We start from the raw sequence: 20,053 nt of genomic DNA on the forward strand, positions 1-20,053 counted from the left end.
AGTTTTTCCCTTGCTTCTTATACTATTGGCTAAGGGTTTGATAACTAATGAAATGCAAATAGTAAAGGGGACAAGGGACACCCTTGTTTTGTGCCTTTGTTTAAAGTGAATCCTTGAGAAATGTAAGATCCTATTTTAACATATGCTTTGTAGTCTCTATACAGGTTTTTTAATATTCCAATAAACTGTTTTGGAAATGAAAATGCTTCTAAAGTTTTTAAACAAGTAGTTCCAGTCAAAAGCTCTCTTAATAATTAAGCTAATTAAGACCAATTTCTTTTTTATTCCTTTTGCTTAGTTTAAGATAGATACTTCCTTTGTTATTATCCTACATTAATCTATTAGTAATAAATCCTATTTGATCTTTATTAATTAATCTACTATATCTCCTAATCTTATAGCGAAAATGGAAGTAAATATTTTATATTCTACATTTAATAATGAAATAGGTCTATATGAGGAGACTAAGTTATTATATTTTCCTAGTTTAAGTATGGGTAAAAATACAGAAAATTTCCATGAGGCAGGAATTATTTTGTCACCCTGAATTATTCTGAAAATGTCACTCAGTAATTCTAAAATATTTAATGGCAACAAACTGTATAATTCCATACTTAAACCGTCTAACCCTGGAGCTTTACCATTTTTATCTTTTTTATAGCTTTTTTAACTTCTATCAGGCTAATAGGCTTATTTAACTGAGAATTAAGTTTACTAATAGCATTTTTCTTTAAATAATTGTCAATTTTGTAATCATCAGGATTGTTATCTTTATTAAGATCCTCATAGAATTTTTTTAAAAATATGAAGCATTTCCTCTATATCTGAAATAAGCTTATCAGTGTAAGGATTTCAGGTGTTATTGATTTGTGCCTTTTTGCTTAACATCTTTCTTTTATTGGCTAATCTGTGTAGATTTTTTTGAAGTCATCTCATACCTCTGCAGTTTTATTTTTTTCAAAAGCGATCTCCACTTTGTGTTAAAACTGATATTTTGTCATTAATTTTTTAAATTATTTCTGTATTATCTTATTTCTTTGTTGGTTGTTCAACCCTTGCTTTGTTTATTTCATCTTGTATTTCTACCAACTCTTTATCCCATTTTTTTTTCATTTTATTACTAGCCCATCTTCCCATTCTGTCTTTAGTATGTGTTTTTAAGGAGTCCCGTAGTATGACTTTACTAACCTAACCATTATCATTCAACGATAAAAAACTTGATTTGTTCCTTAAGATAACGCTTAAACTGTTTTAATTTCATCATTATATACTAGGATTCTAGTTTCCTTATATCCATTACTATATTAATACTTAATGCATTATGATCAGATAAAGGACAGGGAATAGTTTTAAAATAATTCACTTTAAGTAAATCTATAGAGACATAAATCCTATTAATTCTAGTTTGCACCCCATGTGCATAAGAATAATGAGTGAAGAACAATGACATATCTTCTGCTTTTCTTAGAAAACAACTAAATTATTGTTACTAATCCATCTATTTAGTGCTTTAGCTGATGCCAGTATTTTAGTTTTCTTCTGTTCACTTGTGTCTTCTATAGTAGATATGCAGTTAAAATCCCATGGTAAAATTAAACTACCCTTCCAATGACTTTGTATTGTTTAATTGATCTTTAGCCACTCTTGCACCTACTCCAGGAATCCAGTAAAAATGAGCTAATGTGTAGAATTTGTCATTGTATTTAATTATTACAAATGTATACATTCCTTTTTTAAACAGACCTTTATTGAATTACTGCTTGTGACATAGGCAATTAAAAGTAATCAAACTGTATTAACAAATTAACATTTACAAACATACTGCACATATATTGCTATATATCATATTACCTAAGCAACATTACATACATTATTCAATTCCATCCCCATTTTTAAACAAGAAACAGCTTTATTAAACCATCACTTATGACATAAGCAGTCATACAGTTATTTAAATGAAAACAAACCACACCAACACAATTCTAGCTGCAAGCAATTTACATCCCAAACCATAGTGACACACTGGCAGTTGCAAACATTATACACCACTTATAATCTACTCAATCATTTATAGTCAAACATTACATAGCTCATTTAAGTCCTGCCTTCTTTTAAACCTCAGTCCTCCTTTGTTTGCATTGTTCCCACAATTTCCATTTTTCCTAGGTAGTTTGCTCCTTCCCTTTTCTAAAGATCTCAATTCAGTTGTTTTTCTCTGTTACTATAGTTACTCTTTCTAATATAGTTGGTTTAGATTTTGAGATTTTGATTTACATTTTCTAGTAATTGCTTTTTTGGCAGCCACTATAATTAGACACAGTGAGGTCTTACAATGTCTAGACAATTCTGATTCTGTATCATAACTCAGAAAAATAATCTCCCTCATCACACCAATCCGCCCACCCGGCATATCTGACAGTGCAACACACAGGGAATCCCTAAGGACCGCCAACCCACCACACTCCCAGAAAAGTTCCCAAGTACCACTTTCTTCCCTGTCACACCTCCAACATTTGCTGTCTACCTGAGGAAAAATTATCTGGAGTCTACTTGGGATATAAAAATATCTATGTAAACATTTCCAAGCAAAAATCCTATATTTTGTAGATTTTGTTGCATATTTGGGAGACATACATATATCCTCTCATTGTTTTTTTATGAATTGCTCATCCAGTCTCTCTTCCCAATCCTTTCTAACCTCCTCTGATTCATTCTTATAGTTATCATGCAATATTTTATATACTGTACTTAGCTGTTCCTTTTTAATGGCAATTTCTGCTGTAGATTCTACTAAAAACTACCAGTGCTGGTCTTTCATTTAGGATCCCTCCATTTCTTTCTGTTTGCCTATACTCTTGATATCAATCCTTGATAGGGAAGGCAGTCTCTAACTTGCATTCCAAATAAATACTTGATCTCTTCTCATACTGTTACCTTTCCCTGTCTAATTGTTTGCTCCCAATACCTTGATTCCTTTGCCAGTTTCTCCAGTAAATTCCAGAACCCTCTTGCCTGTTGTCTATATCCTTAGCTGCAGTCATCCTTATCAGTAGAATCTCCTTTCTTCATTCCCATGTTGGCTTAGTTCTTAGAATACTTTCTGTTATTTTATGGATATAATGTTCTGTATGATTATTGTTATTCTCCTTAAAGAACTGCACCCAAAATCCCAGTCTCTCCTTGTTTCTTGAGCTTTCCCCCCTGTTTCAACATCATCCCTTTCTGCTCTGAATTATAGTTTTCTGCTTGTGCTGTGTATCAGAGCTTTAACTGTGTAGCTCTGAAATACCCCTTCAGATTGGGTAATCCCAATCCGCTCTGTTCTGTTGGAAGAATCAGCATATCCCACTTGACTCTTGTCATCTTCCCATCCCAGGTAAAGTCCTTCAGCTTTTTATTAATTGCTATCCACAACTTCTCCTCTGGTTGATAAAAATATGCTTACCTGTGTATAAGATTAAAGGGACTAAAACCATTTTGACAGCTTGTATCTTACTATCCATATCCATATAGCAAAGCTTCTATTTTTTCAGTTTTTGTATTATCATTTGTTTAGTCTCTTCCCACATATTATTAGCACACCAGAATCATTTAATCCATACCCCTAAATACTTCATTTTATCATGTCCCCATAAATACGGATATTGCTGAACCAATCCATGTGAGGGTACATGATTTACTGGTAGTGCCTTTGTTTTTAGTTTCATTAATTTTGTATATCAAAAAGATTTTAATCTGTCTCAAAATAGGTCACAACACTATAATCTCTTTCTGGCTTTGTCAGGTATAAAATACTATCGTCTGCAAATAAATGTATACATTCCTTTAGGATCATTAAAGGATTCCATGGCCTTAGGCATCACGTGTTTTTTCACCAAAGTATAGCAGTTCCTGTCCTCATTTTGTTAAAAGAAGCAGGTAACATATATAAATATTGTATATCTTTGTCTATCAAGTGAGATTCTCGCAAGAATATAATGTCTCCTCTATTTACTCTTAGATATCTCGTTAATGATTTCCTTTTTTGACATTATGTAGCCCATTTACATTATATTAATAGATAATAGATTAAAAGAATCCATACAGTGTATTTATAAAGTTAAGGATAATATGACCCAGAGACTCCCCATACTCTGGAATAGACTGCCCATACATGTCAAGCAGAGCACCTCCTTGGCCCTCTTCAAAAGGAACCTTGACGATTGGATGGGAGATAGGAAATTCACCCCGGGGATCACGTCCGCCACCCTGCTAGAGATGGGTCCAGGGAAGTAAATATTGTGGGAAAAATATCCGGGGAATTGTTTGGCTAGGCTTGTATAGGCCCTAGGGCCGATAGCCTAGTACCAACCTATGAACCTAGGACACATTTATCCCCCATAATAATTTAATTATATATAAGACTCTGATACATTCCTCTAACACTATCTTAATATTCAAGATTTTTTTGAATTCTTCCTTTCTACAAACTAAACTACTAAAATTAAAAAATAACAAAAAACAAAGACACACCTACAACTATACTTGTATATAATGCTTATAAAACACAGCCTACCATGGATACCAAAATTACTAGTCCTAGCTCCAGGCCCTCAAAGTCTCTTCTCTCTTAACAGCTGAAATTCTGACAGAAAAACTACAACTTTTAATAATTTGAAGCTATAAATCTTTTCTGTTACTGTTAATGAATTAAATTAGCTCACCCGTATCTTCAAATGTTTTGTTTTTTTATCACATTTTCTGTCAGAGAAACTTTTTCAGTCACTGAGCTTTCACGAGTTGCTGCTTTCAGTTAGCCATCTTGATGATTTGCATTCTTTTCAGGGTAGTTTGCCAATTTTCATTTTTTTTTTAATATAGCTACATCTTTACCAGTTCTATCCTGTCTAAGGTCAGAAATCATAATCTAACCTTTTGGGTGAGTCTCTTCTATTTTCCAGACCCCACACTTCAGTCAAGATTCTGAACTCCGTTTTTGCTAATTTCATTGTATAAACACACTAGTGTCACCTTTTTTTCCATTTCTTTTTTAAGTTTTTTGAAAAGCCAGCCTATATGCTTGTCTTTTCAGTCTTCAACCTGCATAGCTGCTCTGTTAATATACAGGTTGCCTTTTTTTTTTTTTTTTTTGAATGGCAACCTTATTTTTGCTACCAGGACTGTAGCCATGTTTAGATGTAGATGTCTTTTATTCCTATTTTTTTTTTCAGCAGGTTCAGATTAATCCATACATATAGTTCTCCCTGTCTCTCCTTGAAAGCATCTACCTATTCAACTCAGCAGTTCATTACTTGCAGTGACAGAAAAAAAGTAATTATCAGTCTATCTCCCAGTTTTAGTAGCTTTAAAGAAAAATATTTAGATCATTCCATATTCCTTGTACTGTTTTTGATAGTATTTCATTAATTCACATTTTCAGAATTGAGATGTTTTCATCATTATAACCAAAGCAACCACAGTTTAGGAAACAATCAGCTTTCTTTAACAAACAACCACGTTAAGCGCTTTCTTCCCCTAAGGGACTTCATCTGAACAAAAATCAGAACAAAATCAAACACCCTAACCCAGCCTTATATAATAAACAGTCAATCCTAGTCACTAATTATAAAATTGAATAATTAATAAATTAATGCTTAAAGTTCATCATAAGAATCAAATAAGCTTTTAAAAATTAGTTTGATAAAATATGCAAACGTCAACTTGATTGGACATTACAATTCGTAACCAATAAGTACATTACATTATAGAAAATAAATATAATACATGTTCAGATTTAACCTGAAATATTTTTTAACTTTAAAATACTGATGATACTAATAGCTTCATTAATCCCTGGCTATACAGTGGCATTAAGTCTCAACTGCCATCTTAGTTCACTAATACCTAAATTTACATCCAGGCATTTACCCTGTGGGTCTTTTTGTAAATGTTAAATCACCATAAATTTAAAAGTATGATCCCTGCATTCATTCAAATGCCTTGCAAGTGCATTCGTCATCCTACCATGCTTGATATCTAATAGGTGCTCTCCTATCCGATTTTTAAAATTCCAACTAGTTTTCCCTATGTAAAATATCAGACAGTCCAGGCATTTTGCTATGTACACTATATTCTAAGTGTTGCAATTGTAATTAATGTCCATTAATCATTATAACTTTTCCATTCAAAATAAACTTGCCCCCGTCTCTAAAATGTGTGAACAAAAAGTACATCTCTTGCATTTAAAATTCCCTTTAATTCTATTATTGGTGTTATCACTTTTATATTTACCAATTTCCAATATGTTTTTAAAGGACCTATCTTTTTTTATATATTATTTTCGGTCTCTTCCCAACCTTTTGTCCCACATTTTGGTCAAAATGTAATATATCCCAATTATTTTGAATTATCTCAACTACTTTCCATACATCTTGGTTAAAGGTAGTTATAAAACCTGTTTTAAAATTTTCTGTCTTATTGTGTCGCCCTAAATTATTGGCCACAATACAGTCACTATTAGAACTCTCCAAAATTGGCTTATAAGTCCCATCTATAAGTTTATGTATGATCTCCTTGCTGATACCATCCAATAATTCCTGGGAGTACCCTCTAGCTTTGAATATTTTCAAAATAAATTGAATTTCATCCAAAAGGTTGGTGTCCGAGCTCACCATTCTGGCGGCTCGTACCAACTGTCTCTTTACTATGGACTTTTTTTGAAAATATGGATGTCCACTGGAAATTTCTAAATATGAGTTAGAGAAAGTTGGTTTTCTATATATTCCAGATTCCAATTTATTCTCCCCAGTAATAACTAAATTTACGTCTAAATATGAGATGTTAGTTGTACTGTGTGTATGACTAAACTGTAAAAAAAACTCACGGTATGATTAATATATTCGTAAAATTGACCCAATTCATACTCATTCCCCTTCCAAATAATGAAAAGGTCATCCAAAAACCTGGTGCAGTACAAAATCTTGGAATAATGCTCTCCTTCCATGATATACTGTTGTTCCCAGTGTGACATGACATAATTTGCAAAGACAGGTGTGCAGGCTGCCCCCGTTGCTACCCCTGTACTTTGTTTATAATACTGTCCTTTGAAGTATATATAATTGTTTTGTAAGACCACTTCCATTAGTGTTATATATGTATTTCTGTCATCCTGGTCATATAATCCAGTTTTTTGTAATTGGGCCTCCAGCCAAACCAATCCTTTCTTATGGGGTATTACTGTGAAGAGACTTCATACATCTATGGTGACCAGTATTATGTCACAGTCTAACCGCATCCTTCCAGCCTTATCCAGGAATTGCCATGAGTCTTTACTAATATATGGGAAGGCTGTAAGACCAACTTGCAATTTTTTATCCAAGTATTTGCTGATAAAGCAAATTTTGGAACATTTACCATCAAGTATTGGTCGAATTTTTGGGTCCCTCAGTCCCTTATGGACCTTGGGTATCCCAAAAATACTAGGTATCATGAGGAGTTTATTATACATGAATGTTTGCTCATCCTCACTAATTTGCCCTTGATATACCATATCATCAAATAGTAAATCTATTTTCCTATATGTTATGTGCATTTCATTAAGGGAACTAACTCTCCATATATGTCCCATCCATCAATAAGGTATTCATCCCATTCAAATAATCAGTTTTATTCATTATAACAACCTCATTACCCTTATCTGGTTTCATAATACGAATTTTTACATCCTCAGCCAGTTCACTTAGTAAGCATTCCTCATCTTCAGTCATGTTATTAATAGCTTTACTTGGTTTTTGTCAGAGAGCCTTCCTGATATATTTTTCACACATCTGTTCATACAACTTTATGAAGTTATTTAATGGTGGGTTGAAAATGCTTGGTCTTTTTAAACATCTCCCTTCCCTGGTTCATTCATCATTCTTTGTATTAAACCAAACTTTTAAATTCAGTTTTCTAGTAAAACACTTTAGATCTATTAACGAGTTATCAGTTTTTTCCTTTTCTAAAAGGCACATACGTAAAACCTTTAGCTAATAGGTTGACATGCTGAATATTGATATCTTTTGTTGAATAATTATTTACTTTAAAATCATTAGTTTCATTCTGTATAACTATGGGTTCAAATACATTTTCCGTTGCATCATATTGGTCACATTCTTGCATTAGTAACTCTTCAGTATTAAGAAAGTGTCCATCAGAAATCATTTCCATACCTGCATTGCAAAAAGAACGTCTGTCTGCTGTATAATTACAGTCTATGGATGCATTATGTTGCCATATATCATCCATTTCATCTGCATTAAATAGAGAACAGTCATTCATGTCACAGTTGCCAAACAGTTGAGTCAGAGAAGGTTGACTATTACTTGAATGTAATGAGATAATGTTTTCAGTTCTTACAGCTTGCATCATTTTTAAGGCCAAATCCATCAATTCTTCAGCTGCCGGCTCCGGTTCTTCACATTTTTCGGTCTCGCACCTTGTACCACATAGTCCTGATAGGTATTCGCCAAAAAATGGGACTGCTGGTCCTTTTCATGCAACCTCTCCAAATACCTTACATTTTCATCATTAGGATATGCTTGCTGCAAATGCATATTCGCCCCATTTTGAATTGTTGTTTGTGTCGTCACTTCAAAAGTTGATGTTTGCATCTTTTATCAAACTAATTTTTAAAGGCTTATTTGGTTTTTATGATGAACATTAAGCATTAGTTTATTAATTATTCAATTTTATAATTAGTGACTAGGGTTGATAGTTTATTATAGAAGGCTGGGTTAGGTTGTTTGATTTTGTTCTGATTTTTGTTCTGATGAAGTTCCTTGTAATTTAGGGGAGGAAAACGCTTAATGTGGTTGTTTGTAAAATAAAGCTGATTGTTTCCTAAACTGTGGTTGCTTTGGTTATACAGTTTTGGAATTTGATTGGAGGTTTTGGTTTGTGACACAGAGATTGAAACATCAGGTGCAGCCATTAATTGTGAAGTAGTCGAGTTGTTACAGCAAATCAAACAGCAACTTGCGGTGCATACTACCCAGATGCAGACTCTAATGGACAAACAAGGTGGTCTGAGCAATCTGGTTGGTAGTCTAGGCTACCCTTTAACCCAGCCTACACAACAAAGTCTGTCTGGACAAATAGGACATGAAATGCAGGAAGCAGTTCCAATCGAGGGACTGACTGCTGCGAGTGAGGAGAAGAATGGTAATGATAGTGTAACAGCCCAGTGGAAAAGTAATGCATTTGATTTTGGTTTGGAAAGAAAACAAGATGCTTCGGGACAGTATGAGTCTAGAATGGTGGAAAAATTTAAGTTGTTTGAAAAGAGTCTACTGATATTCAAAAAATTGCAGATGGAAATTTCCTATCTACAAAAAAAAACATTGAAATGGAGCAAGTACCACAAGGCTGAGGTTGTGGAAGTACTCTAATGGAACTGATGGTAATGCAGATTTATTAAATGACTTGCATAAACTATTTGATCATACTGGGCTACAAATGATGAAACTAATGGATGTTCATCATGTTACCCTGCTGCAGTCATGACACTTGGGTTATCCTGCCTTCAGGCGGTCCCGCAGTCAGCCTGAGTTCCAAAGTCCTGGTCCGGCATTGGTTGCTGTTGCTTCCTCCCTGACGTCTGTGCACCAAGGGTATATAAGAGGCATCTGACGCCATTTTCTTCAGTCTTTCTTGCCACGCGGTGCCCGAAGCAGAAGCAGTTCGCAAGTGCCGGTCGGCCGACACCTGAGATTTTCAAATCGAATTTCAGTCCGAAGTCTTCAATATCTAAGTACCCCATTGGGGAACCTTTTCTTGCCTTAGTCTGATGTCAGAAAAAGTTAACAGTTGCATTTCTTGTGGGAAGCAAATACCTCATAAGGACTTCCGTTCTTATTGTATTCCTTGCCTAGGCCCAGACCACGACGTTACAAGTTGTTGGTTTTGTGCTAGGTTTAATAAACGAACTATCAAACGCCGTTTTGACTTCGCACGACATTACTTTGGTAGGAAATTTAATTATATCATGCCGTAGGAGCAGCCGACGACTGGCCTGCATAAAAAACACAAGGATAAGGACAGGTAGCCTAGAACCAAGCCAGACTCCGAGGCCTCTGCTGGGCCTGTCGCCAGTTCTCCGATTTTCAGTGAGGCACCTACGCAGCCCCTGACTACCGTGGAAATGGAACCCCAGACAGCTTCAGGTTCTCAAGCGGAGTGTACTAGGCCGTCACAACCATCTTCATTAGCCCCTTCCGACACCGGAGCAGAAGGTGATCCCGGTGCAGTAGAAACGCCTTCGGTTTCAGAAGGTGTCTTCAGACCGACTACACTCACCATTAAATCTTATGCTAAGCAAATAACTCCATTAAAACCAAAAAAGACTGTACATCAGTCTCCTGTTCAAGGCCCCATGCCTAAGAAACAGATGGTTAAGATGGCTGAAGATTTGATTTCCCTAATCAGGAGTTCCCATCCCCCTCCTGATAAAAGGCCAAGACAAGAGGAGGACTATGCTTCCTCTGACCAGGTTTCTATTTCCTCAGAGGAACAGGATTACGCTTTTCTCCCTTATGAAGATTCTGATGCTGAAGACTCTATTCCCTCAGCATCTCCCCCTGAAGACTACTCCTTTGGGGAAACTTTACATACCATGAGGGAACATTTCCACTGGGAAGGCCAGGACTACTCTGATTTTAAGAAAAGGCTCAGAGAGTTTCTTTTACTATCCCAGCACAGACCACTTGCTATCCCTCCAGTTTTAGATATTGTGGATGATGTTTACTTAGAGTCTAGTCTAAATCCAGAATCCCTACCTCCTGCTCCAGCCAAACCAGACAGATACTACAGAGTACCTGACGCATACAAATTCCTTTATAAAAGCCCTCTGGCTGACCCAGAAACAATTTCCCAGGGTCCCAAAGGGACTAAAGCTTCTATGGCTAAAAATCCTGTACCCTCTGAAAGGGATTCCAGAGCCCTAGATAGATGGGGAAAGAAGATATACACCTCAGCTACCCTGGCTATGAGAGCATTAAGTTGTCAGTTTCACATGCTGAAATATCAGCAATTCCTAATGTCTCAATTAAAACAAAAACTGAGTACACATTCTGAACAGGCTGAATTCAAGGAAATGCAGGATCTGTTGCATGCAGCTGAACAGGTGGGCAAACATACTTTACAATGTGGATTTGATTCATTGGAAGCTTCCTGCAGAGTAGCTGTTACTGGGTCTGTCATACGCAGACACGCTTTGTTAAAAGAACAAACCCTGCCTGAACATGTTAAAGCAAAATTATTGGATGCACCTTTACAGCAGGATGTCTTATTTGGTGTCAAAGCAGAAGAGGTCTTAAAGAAAATGGAGGATAAGGCAAAGTCTATGCAGACGGTCAAGGATTTTTTTACAGGTACGACCCCCTCGTTTCAGCAGAAATTGGCCAACAAAAAAATGGTCCTTTCCAGCTTCTGACAGACCACAGAGGGGTAAATACAGACGCCCAAGGGGCAGAGGTCAGTCACAAGGCCCTTACAAACCTCGCCAATGGGGTGCCACAACCCAGAAAGGAGGTGAAGATAGGCCCCAAGCTAGCAGAAGACAAACACAATGACTCCACCTTCCAACTACCAAGCAAATCTCTCTTGGCAGCTCCCTTGGGAGGAAAATTTGCACTTTTTGCAGACAACTGGCACATCATCACAAAAGTCAAATGGGTCCTAAACATTGTCTCACAAGGATTTTCATACCTTGCCAAGGATAAAAGGAATGCCAAACCTGCCACCAAATCAATGGGCAGAGGCACAAAAACAAATTACAGCTCTCATGGACATGAGAGCCATTCAACAGGTACCTACACAGGAGCAAGGACAAGGATTTTACTCAAGACTCTTTCTAGTCCCCAGAAAGGACAAAGCATGGAGACCCATTCTGGATCTTTCAATTCTGAACACCTATCTGCAAGTACTAAAATTCAAGATGCTAACACTACAGCAGCTTCTTCCCATGCTGGGCAAGAAGGCTTGGCTAGTAACGTTGGATCTCAAGGAGGCATACATGCATGTCCCTATTCGACAAAATTGCAGAAGATACCTCTGCTTCATTGCAGATTCAACCCATTATCAATTCTCTGCACTGCCCTTTGACTTATCTACTGCGCCCAGGGTCTTCACAAAATGCCTGGCACCAGTAATTGCATACTGCCGACAAAGAGGAATTCAAATATACCCATACCTGGACGACTGCCTTATTCAAGCAGAAAGCAAGGACATTCTTTTAAAACATCTGGCATTTGTCAAACACCTTTTAAGCTGCCTAGGGTACACAGTAAACGAAAAGAAATCAAAACTAGTGCCCTCACAAAACATAATTTTCCTGGGTGCCAGCTTGAATACAACAGCCCAGATGGCTTATCTCACGCCAGACAAACAACAACAGCTGACTCAATATTTCAAAATAATGGCAACAAAGACCCAACTCCCTGCAAGAAAAATTCTGCAGGCCTTGGGATTCATGGCATCTTGCATACTACTAATACCATTTGCAAAACTGCATATGAGGAAATTACAATGGTACCTGAAAAGCATATGGACTCAGCACAGCCACAGCTTGGAAACAGTGATACCACTCATTCCCTGCCTTCAACAGGAGTTTCTATGGTGGGCACAGGCATGTCACCTCAACAAGGGTCAGCCTTTCACATTACCCACAGCCAGGCAAACTATGACAACAGATGCATCAGACTATGCCTGGAGAGCACACATGGCAGGACAGTGCATTCAGGGCAAATGGACTACAGATCAAAGGCATCTGCATATCAATCAAAAGGAAATGCTAGCAGTACAGAATGCCCTAACAGCTTTCAAGGACCTCTTACACCCAGGACAACTAATAGTAAAGATGGACAATACCACAGTAATGTGGTACATCAACAAGCAAGGGGGCATACATTCCTAACCTCTATGCAGACAATGACCTTGTGGAACACAGCACTGTCTTACCAAGTTCAACTACAAGCACAATTCCTGCCAGGAAAGAAAAACACATTGGCAGATGACCTAAGCAGAAACATCATGGATCCCCACGAGTGGAAACTGGATCCACAAGTATTTGCAATGATAACTCAAAAATGGGGACGCCCAGACATAGATCTGTTTGCCAACCCCCAAAACTACCAACTACAAAAATTTTGTACAAGGACATTCCACCCACAAGCTTGGAAATTGGACGCCCTCTCATTCAGCTGGAAAACATTAACAGTGTATGCCTTTCCTCCACTACCTCTTCTAGCAAAGGTGCTGCTGAAAGTCAGATTAGAGAGGCCACAAATGATACTCAATGCACCAGACTGGCCACGCCAGCACTGGTACCCAATTCTAAAGAACATGGCCCACGGCCCACCATGGATTTTACCACAAATTCCTCATCTGCTCACCTAGCGAGACAATCAAATTCTACACAGCCAGCTCAAGACTTTAAACCTGGCTGCATGGCAAATTACCTAAACAATCAACCACCACCTCTAGCCAAAGCTGTTATGGATGTCATTCTGGAGGCCAGGAGGCCCAGCACCAGGAAAACCTATTCAGACAAATGGAAAAGATTTTGCGCCCCTTGATCCAAACATTCCTCAGATTCTACAATATTTAACTGAGATGTTGCACAACAAACTTTCCTTTTCATCTATTAAGATCCACGCCTCAGCAATTTCAGCTCATTACAACATGGATCCTCCTTTATTTTCACATCCACTCCTAAGACAATACCTCAGAGGGGCTAAGAACATAAGACTGCCCAGGAGAGCACCAACACCTACTTGGGATCTCAACTTTGTTCTGGAAAAACTTACACTGCCGCCCTTTGAACCAGCTTTCTCAGCTGATTTAAAGTTTCTTTCAAGGAAAACTGCCCTGCTGCTAGCAGTAACTTCAGCTAGAAGAGTCTCAGAGCTACAGGCACTAATGGCAGTGGAGCCTTTCCTCGTTTTTCATCAAGGCAGAGTCTCTCTGTGAACTAACCCTTCCTTTGTCAAAGGTGGTATCCAGTGTGGCCCTAAACCAAACCATTCATTTGCCCACCTTTTTCCCCAAATCCCCAGAACGAAGGAGAAAGACTCCTGCACTCTTTGGACATTCACAGACAATTACCTTACTACTTGGATAAAACTAAGGCTTTCAGAAACTCTGACCAGCTCTTTGTAGCCTATGCTGCAGGATCACAAGGAAAAGCTATCTCAAAACAGACCATTTCAAAATGGATAGGACATTGCATACGTTTCTGCTACACGCATCATGGGAAACCGGTACCTGCTAGCATTAGGCCCCACTTCACCAGGGCTACAGCTACATCAGCAGCCTTTCTCAGGGGGGTGCCAACCAAGGATATTCTGGAAGCTGCAACTTGGAGTTCAGTGCACACCTTCACCAAACACTATCACTTACCTCTATATTCTAAGACTAGAGCTGGTTTTGCCACTGCAGTTTTGCAGGGCCTACTAGCTTCTTCTAACCCTGTTTAACTCCACCACCCTTCCTTAGCTTTGGGATTCTACCAAAGTGTGATGACTGAAAAGTCTTCTGAGATAATATACATGTACTTTATATTTACACTCTATAAGCAATTATGTACATTATAAAGGTGGAAAGTACTTATATATATTTTTTACTTTTTATTTTATTAAGTTGTCTATGGGAACTTTCAAATGACCTTTAACTATGATATATATAAATAACAACAGACATTGACTGTCCTTAATTATGTTTAAAACTTTTTCTTACAATAAAATATTTAAATTAATGAACATGCATTCTTTTGGGACAGTGTAACGTACATTATATTAAAACGTGTAGCTTTTACAATTATTTATTATAGTCTTCCTTTTTCGTCCAACTTAAGAGATGCGACATTGTTACAATAACAACACATGACATGACTAACACTAGAAGACACACAATGTGGTAAACTAGTGTATATAAAATAAAACTTTTCCATGAGCCTTTGGGTACACACATAGACACTTTGCTGTAACTTATTAACAGTAAATAGTGAATAGCAGTTTTCATTCATAACAGTATTTTAAAATACTTCTATTGTTTTTAACATGCTTTTTAACTAACTATTAAAATATATATTTGTAGTAATTGATTTACGTTTTATAATTTTGTATATTAAATTAAATGTAGTAATGTTTTTACGTAAACTATAGTGACGTCTGTTTTACGTATTGACGTGATTGCAAGTTTAAATTTTGGCGCTTTTTCAGTGTCAGTTTCTCTGAAGAAGTTACTGTCTTTTCGGTAACGAAAACGTTTGTTTTTATGAAAATAAACTTACGTTCAGGACATTAATTTGGGACTACTGTGACAACTTTGTGGATTACCTTGCCATTTGTTTTCGTGGCTTCCAACTCTGAAATAATATTTAGATATTAAAGAAAGAAGTTTCTCAGTGACATAGCAGTCTGTTTTTGGAACCTGATAAAGAAGGACTCCTCACCTACTTCATCTTGCCTTGTTTTAGTAAGTGACCAGGGGAATAGGAATTCAGTCAGGGAAATATACTGAGATTAGTTAAGTACTGTTTTTCTGATCTGTGTGAATCTGTCCATTTGTTCTATCTTAATATTTCATGTGATTGAAACTCTGGTGTGTATTGTAAATAGATATTCCATATTTTCATGCTCTTTTATTATTTATATTTGAACTTTTCATTGTGGTTGGTCCTTTAGAGAATATTTTAACCTTTGGGAGTACTTGTATATATTTGGTGACTCTCTGACCACTCCTGAAAGCCCTACTGCATTGGTCAAAACACTACCATTTGTATTAATAGTAATTTCACTCAGTATGATTAGGTACCCTTGTAAGAGCCTTAGAATAGCTGGCTTTGGAGTGTCTGGTGGCAGTAACTACCTTATAGTCGGGGCAGAAGGAGGCATAGTTAGTAAATCTGTACCAGTCTTTCCCTTGTGTGTGTGTGTGTGTGTGTGTGTGTGAAAATCAAATCTCAGCATGTACGTGTGTCAGCTGCTTGGAACAAGGACACAAAGCACTGGTTTTACAGTGAGGGTGCTGGAGGACTTGGCTTGGACACTCAGCTGAGGACTCGACTCTATAGCTGTGCCAATGGGGAGTCTTACTGGGAACCTGGAGGGAGACAGAGAGAAATCCAGACCCCAGACTGAGTTGTGTTCCCTATGTGCTGTTAAGGGAAATTGTGCTTGATGCAGAGAACTGCATCTGGAAATACTGTGTGTATCTATTTTTATTCCAAGTGAATGCCCCTCTCCAGTGTCAGTGGTGGGGATTCAGGCTTTGATTACTGTCCCAGAAAGGGGAATTCACAATCCCCGTCTAAAACATCACTGCATTCTAGTACTTAAACTAATATACCTACTTCTAATTAGCACAACCAAATTATTCTATCGCTACTTCTCTATTAACACCTAAACTTTAGTCATCCTCTCTAATACCTCACTCTAATATACTTCTCAAATTAATCCTGCTTGTCTTGTACACCACTCTTATGTCTGTAAATTCTTAATACAATACTTGTATATTAATGTTTGTGAACATCAATACAAATTTTATTATAGTGACTACTATGCTGTGTATTAAGTGAAAATGCATTATAAAGTTTATTATAGCTATTGATTCCTTTAGATTGTTACCTCTGGGCTTTTCTTCAAGGGCCTGTGCTAAAAAAGGGCACCTGTGCTCAGTCAGACTTGCCTGGTAAACAACTGTCAGTAAATAAATAAATCATATTTTTATTATCACTGACAAGTGATAAAAAAAGCATTCTAGGTGGGCATTCACAGTTGTTGCAGTCTTTTCAGTTTCCCAGATCAGAGTCATCAACATGGGAGTCAAGCAACATAGTCAGCTTGCCATCTTTGTTACGCTGGTAAAAGACCACAGAATCCACCATTGATATTTTCCATTTAGTACTAAGCACTGTGTCTTTGACCTTATTGTAACAGTAAAGTGAAGCATCTGCCAGTCAATTTGCATTGCTTTTTTTTTCTTTTGCAGTTTTATACAATGTCTTCGTATTTTGCCCCAGGGAGAGGCTAGCTGTAGATGCCATGAGATGGCTCAACTTGATGTCCATATAGTGTAACTTCCATTATTTTGACAAGCACCACTTGGTGGCAGTTTTAATGACCTCAAAGAGTGTGTGTGGAGGTATTTAGAAACCTGTAAAATGTTTATTTCCTTTAAATATTTTGTCTGCAAGTGATCTTTGGGTATGTCTGCTTCTGCCTCTTTTTGGGTACCTACCCAGCTTTTGGAAACATGCTTTCATACTACATTTTTACTTTGTTGATATTCCACTTAGTTTTGTTTCCAGTCATGAAAAGAGAATCTTCATCTAGATCTGGATTGCCTTGTCTGTTGCCATCTAGTCATTACACTTATTTCTGTCCCTTGACAGATCAGCTAACCCTACAGTCTCAGCCATTTTCTCTGGTTTGGAGTACTGCACTTCATCATTATGTATCTTGTGTCTTCCCTACATGCCTAAGAATTCTGCACTGTAGACAATGGCAGCTTGTTATTCTACAAATTTGCATCCTGGACTAATGTCAGACAAAGGTATTTATTCTCTGAGTTTAGGTGAATGCTGCATGATTAATACTTTAGCTTTACATGCCGTATTACTGTTATTTGCTTCTGCTTCAGCTGTAATATTTACCACATGATCATTAGTTACAAAGTCTGCATCTGCCCTGTTGATGGTGTCATTCCAGACAGGTATTCATTACTGTGTTTTGCACTGACTTTCCTGAGTCAAATGATACACCTGCATACTTGAAGCAGTACATCTCACAATGTCCACAGTACCATTTTGCCCTCTGAAAACTCCAGCACCCTCCATTCTGCACATTGTTCTCATTTGTAACACATCTTCTTCCAGCTCTTGTATTTTTCATCTTTAGGTGTTAACTGTGTATATACATTGCATTCTGCTTCAGTGGTTGCTTTTTGTGCAACATGCAATACAGTTATATGCAGCATTAGTCAGTCATTGTAATACTGCCAAATGCATGTGTTTTTCTATTAATAGCTGTGGAAGGTGTACATTTTCTCCATACACCTGTTGAAATGGGCTGTAACCATTTAAACCTGGAGATGTTCATCATTCACACTGTCTCAGTAGCATGTGGGTTCTGTCCCTGCACAAACCCACATTGGTAGCTTTCCAGAGCTCAGAATTCTCTCCTCTGACTCCTTGTGACAGGGGATCAGCTAAGCCCCTCCCACCAGAGGAAGTCAAACCCCGTCACAAGAAGTTAATTGTTCAGTCTTTTACTGCCAATTGTAGGAATCATGTAGTTGAATTTCTTCAGCAGCCTGCATTGGGGATTACAGTTTACAGACTCAGATAAGTTCCCTTTGAGAGCGTGCAAGTCCTGCCAATATGCCCAAATCTGAGTTGAATATCCTGATTGCTCTCTCTGCATTAGCCAAACTGTTTATTACCCAAAACTAGCTAGACAGGACAAAAATAGAGTGGAAGGGGTTTACTAACATGGCATCTAAATATATCATGTCTCACAGGCTGATTATAGGTAATAGAAATAAGCGCGTCAATTTGGAATCGTATCCTAGAACACATTTTGAAATGAGTTACACCATGTACATTACTATCAACCTGTCCCTATGTAGATTTTGGAGGTCTTTTCCTCTTGAGAGTTAACAGATAGTAGTCTCTGATAGTTTCATTCCTGATTTTAACAGTAATTTTAATAAGTTGTAGTACTTTATGTAAATAGTTGTATGTATTTTGTGTAAAATTATCCTCTTATTTACCACTTGCGTCTAAATTTATGCCTGTTTTGCTCCAAATATTCAAACTGTATGTACCTGCGACCTTATTCTTTAGGGATTAGATTTTTGTTATTTTAGGAAAAGAAGTTAAAGGCATTTATTTGTTAATTGTCATTTCAAAGTTTATCTGTCCATATGGAAATGTCATAATGTCATTTTGTAAGTTTTGTTCATCAAGTATTGGAAAATAAAATAAAGGTTGAAAAAAAAAGATCCCTTTTAGAGCTTCCCATGCTCTTTGTCATTATGTATTTTATTTGCTCTGTTTTATTTAAAAATGTTTGTGTGTTCCTTTTTATATTTTAATGTACTTCATATTTACTACTGCAGTCAATTTCTGTGAATTCTAACTTACTAATGTGCTGTTTATATGCTTAGTACTGCATTTAAGCAGTTATAGAGCTTTTCTAAAGTATTTTATGACTTGTACAGGGAAATTCCTGTGTTGTCATTTGAACACTAGAAACTGCCTTATACATTTGCTCCTGTTGTTTATCTGCTTCATTTTGAAGTTCTGACAGGAAAATATTTTTTTCATTTATTCTTAATTTGTATGCTATTTACTACTGACTTAACACTGCTATAGCCATTTTTACTCATTAAGTCATGATTTTACTGGAAATTACTTTATTTGCATTTTTTGTGGAGATTATTTTCATTTTTTTCATAAGGGAATATCTATGCTATTGTATAAGGTTTCTCTTTGATTTAAGGGCATATATTTGATTTTTTGGCACTGTTTGAACAAGTGAATTTTACTTGGTATTGTGACTGTGTTTGCTGTTTTTTACTACACTGTAGGTTGTAGAACAAGGCTTAACACATTTTAAACTTGGTCTATATTTTATGCAGTTTAGCTAATTTCCTCTGTGGGGACACCGTTTACATTTTCTATTACTGCTGCCCTTAGTCTGCTCTTAATAGTGTTGGGATATTATTCTGGCTGGTGTTTTTTTTCCCCTGACTTTATGGATCCTGATATGGTTCCCCCCATATCAAATCTGGTTACACCTAAATAGAAAAAACTCAACAAAGATGTGCTTCAGTCTGTGTTTTGTGAAATTGTTGTTGTCTTAACCTGTAGCCATTTACGTTTTCCCCTGTCACCCTCTGGTGTGACCCTGCAGCCCTGTATTGTACATGGATCAGACACATTCTCTGAGGCTATTCAGTACAAGGTTCAGGTATGGGAGAACCAAACCCTTTAGGTGCAGGTGAGGTCCGGGATAAGAGACCCCTTGCCAGA

The 20,053-nt window shown here is 37.0% G+C and overlaps 1 protein-coding gene across 1 annotated transcript in view; it reads left to right on the top strand.

Moving 5' to 3' along the window:
- POLH (DNA polymerase eta) overlaps window positions 1-20,053 on the top strand; it is a 650,423-nt gene that overhangs the window by 360,738 nt on the left and 269,632 nt on the right. The gene's annotated exons all lie outside the window — the stretch shown is intronic.

This window comes from Protopterus annectens, chromosome 1.part0 (assembly GCF_019279795.1).
Source record: "Protopterus annectens isolate FY-2018-M chromosome 1.part0, PAN1.0, whole genome shotgun sequence".
Lineage (NCBI taxonomy): Eukaryota > Metazoa > Chordata > Ceratodontiformes > Protopteridae > Protopterus > Protopterus annectens.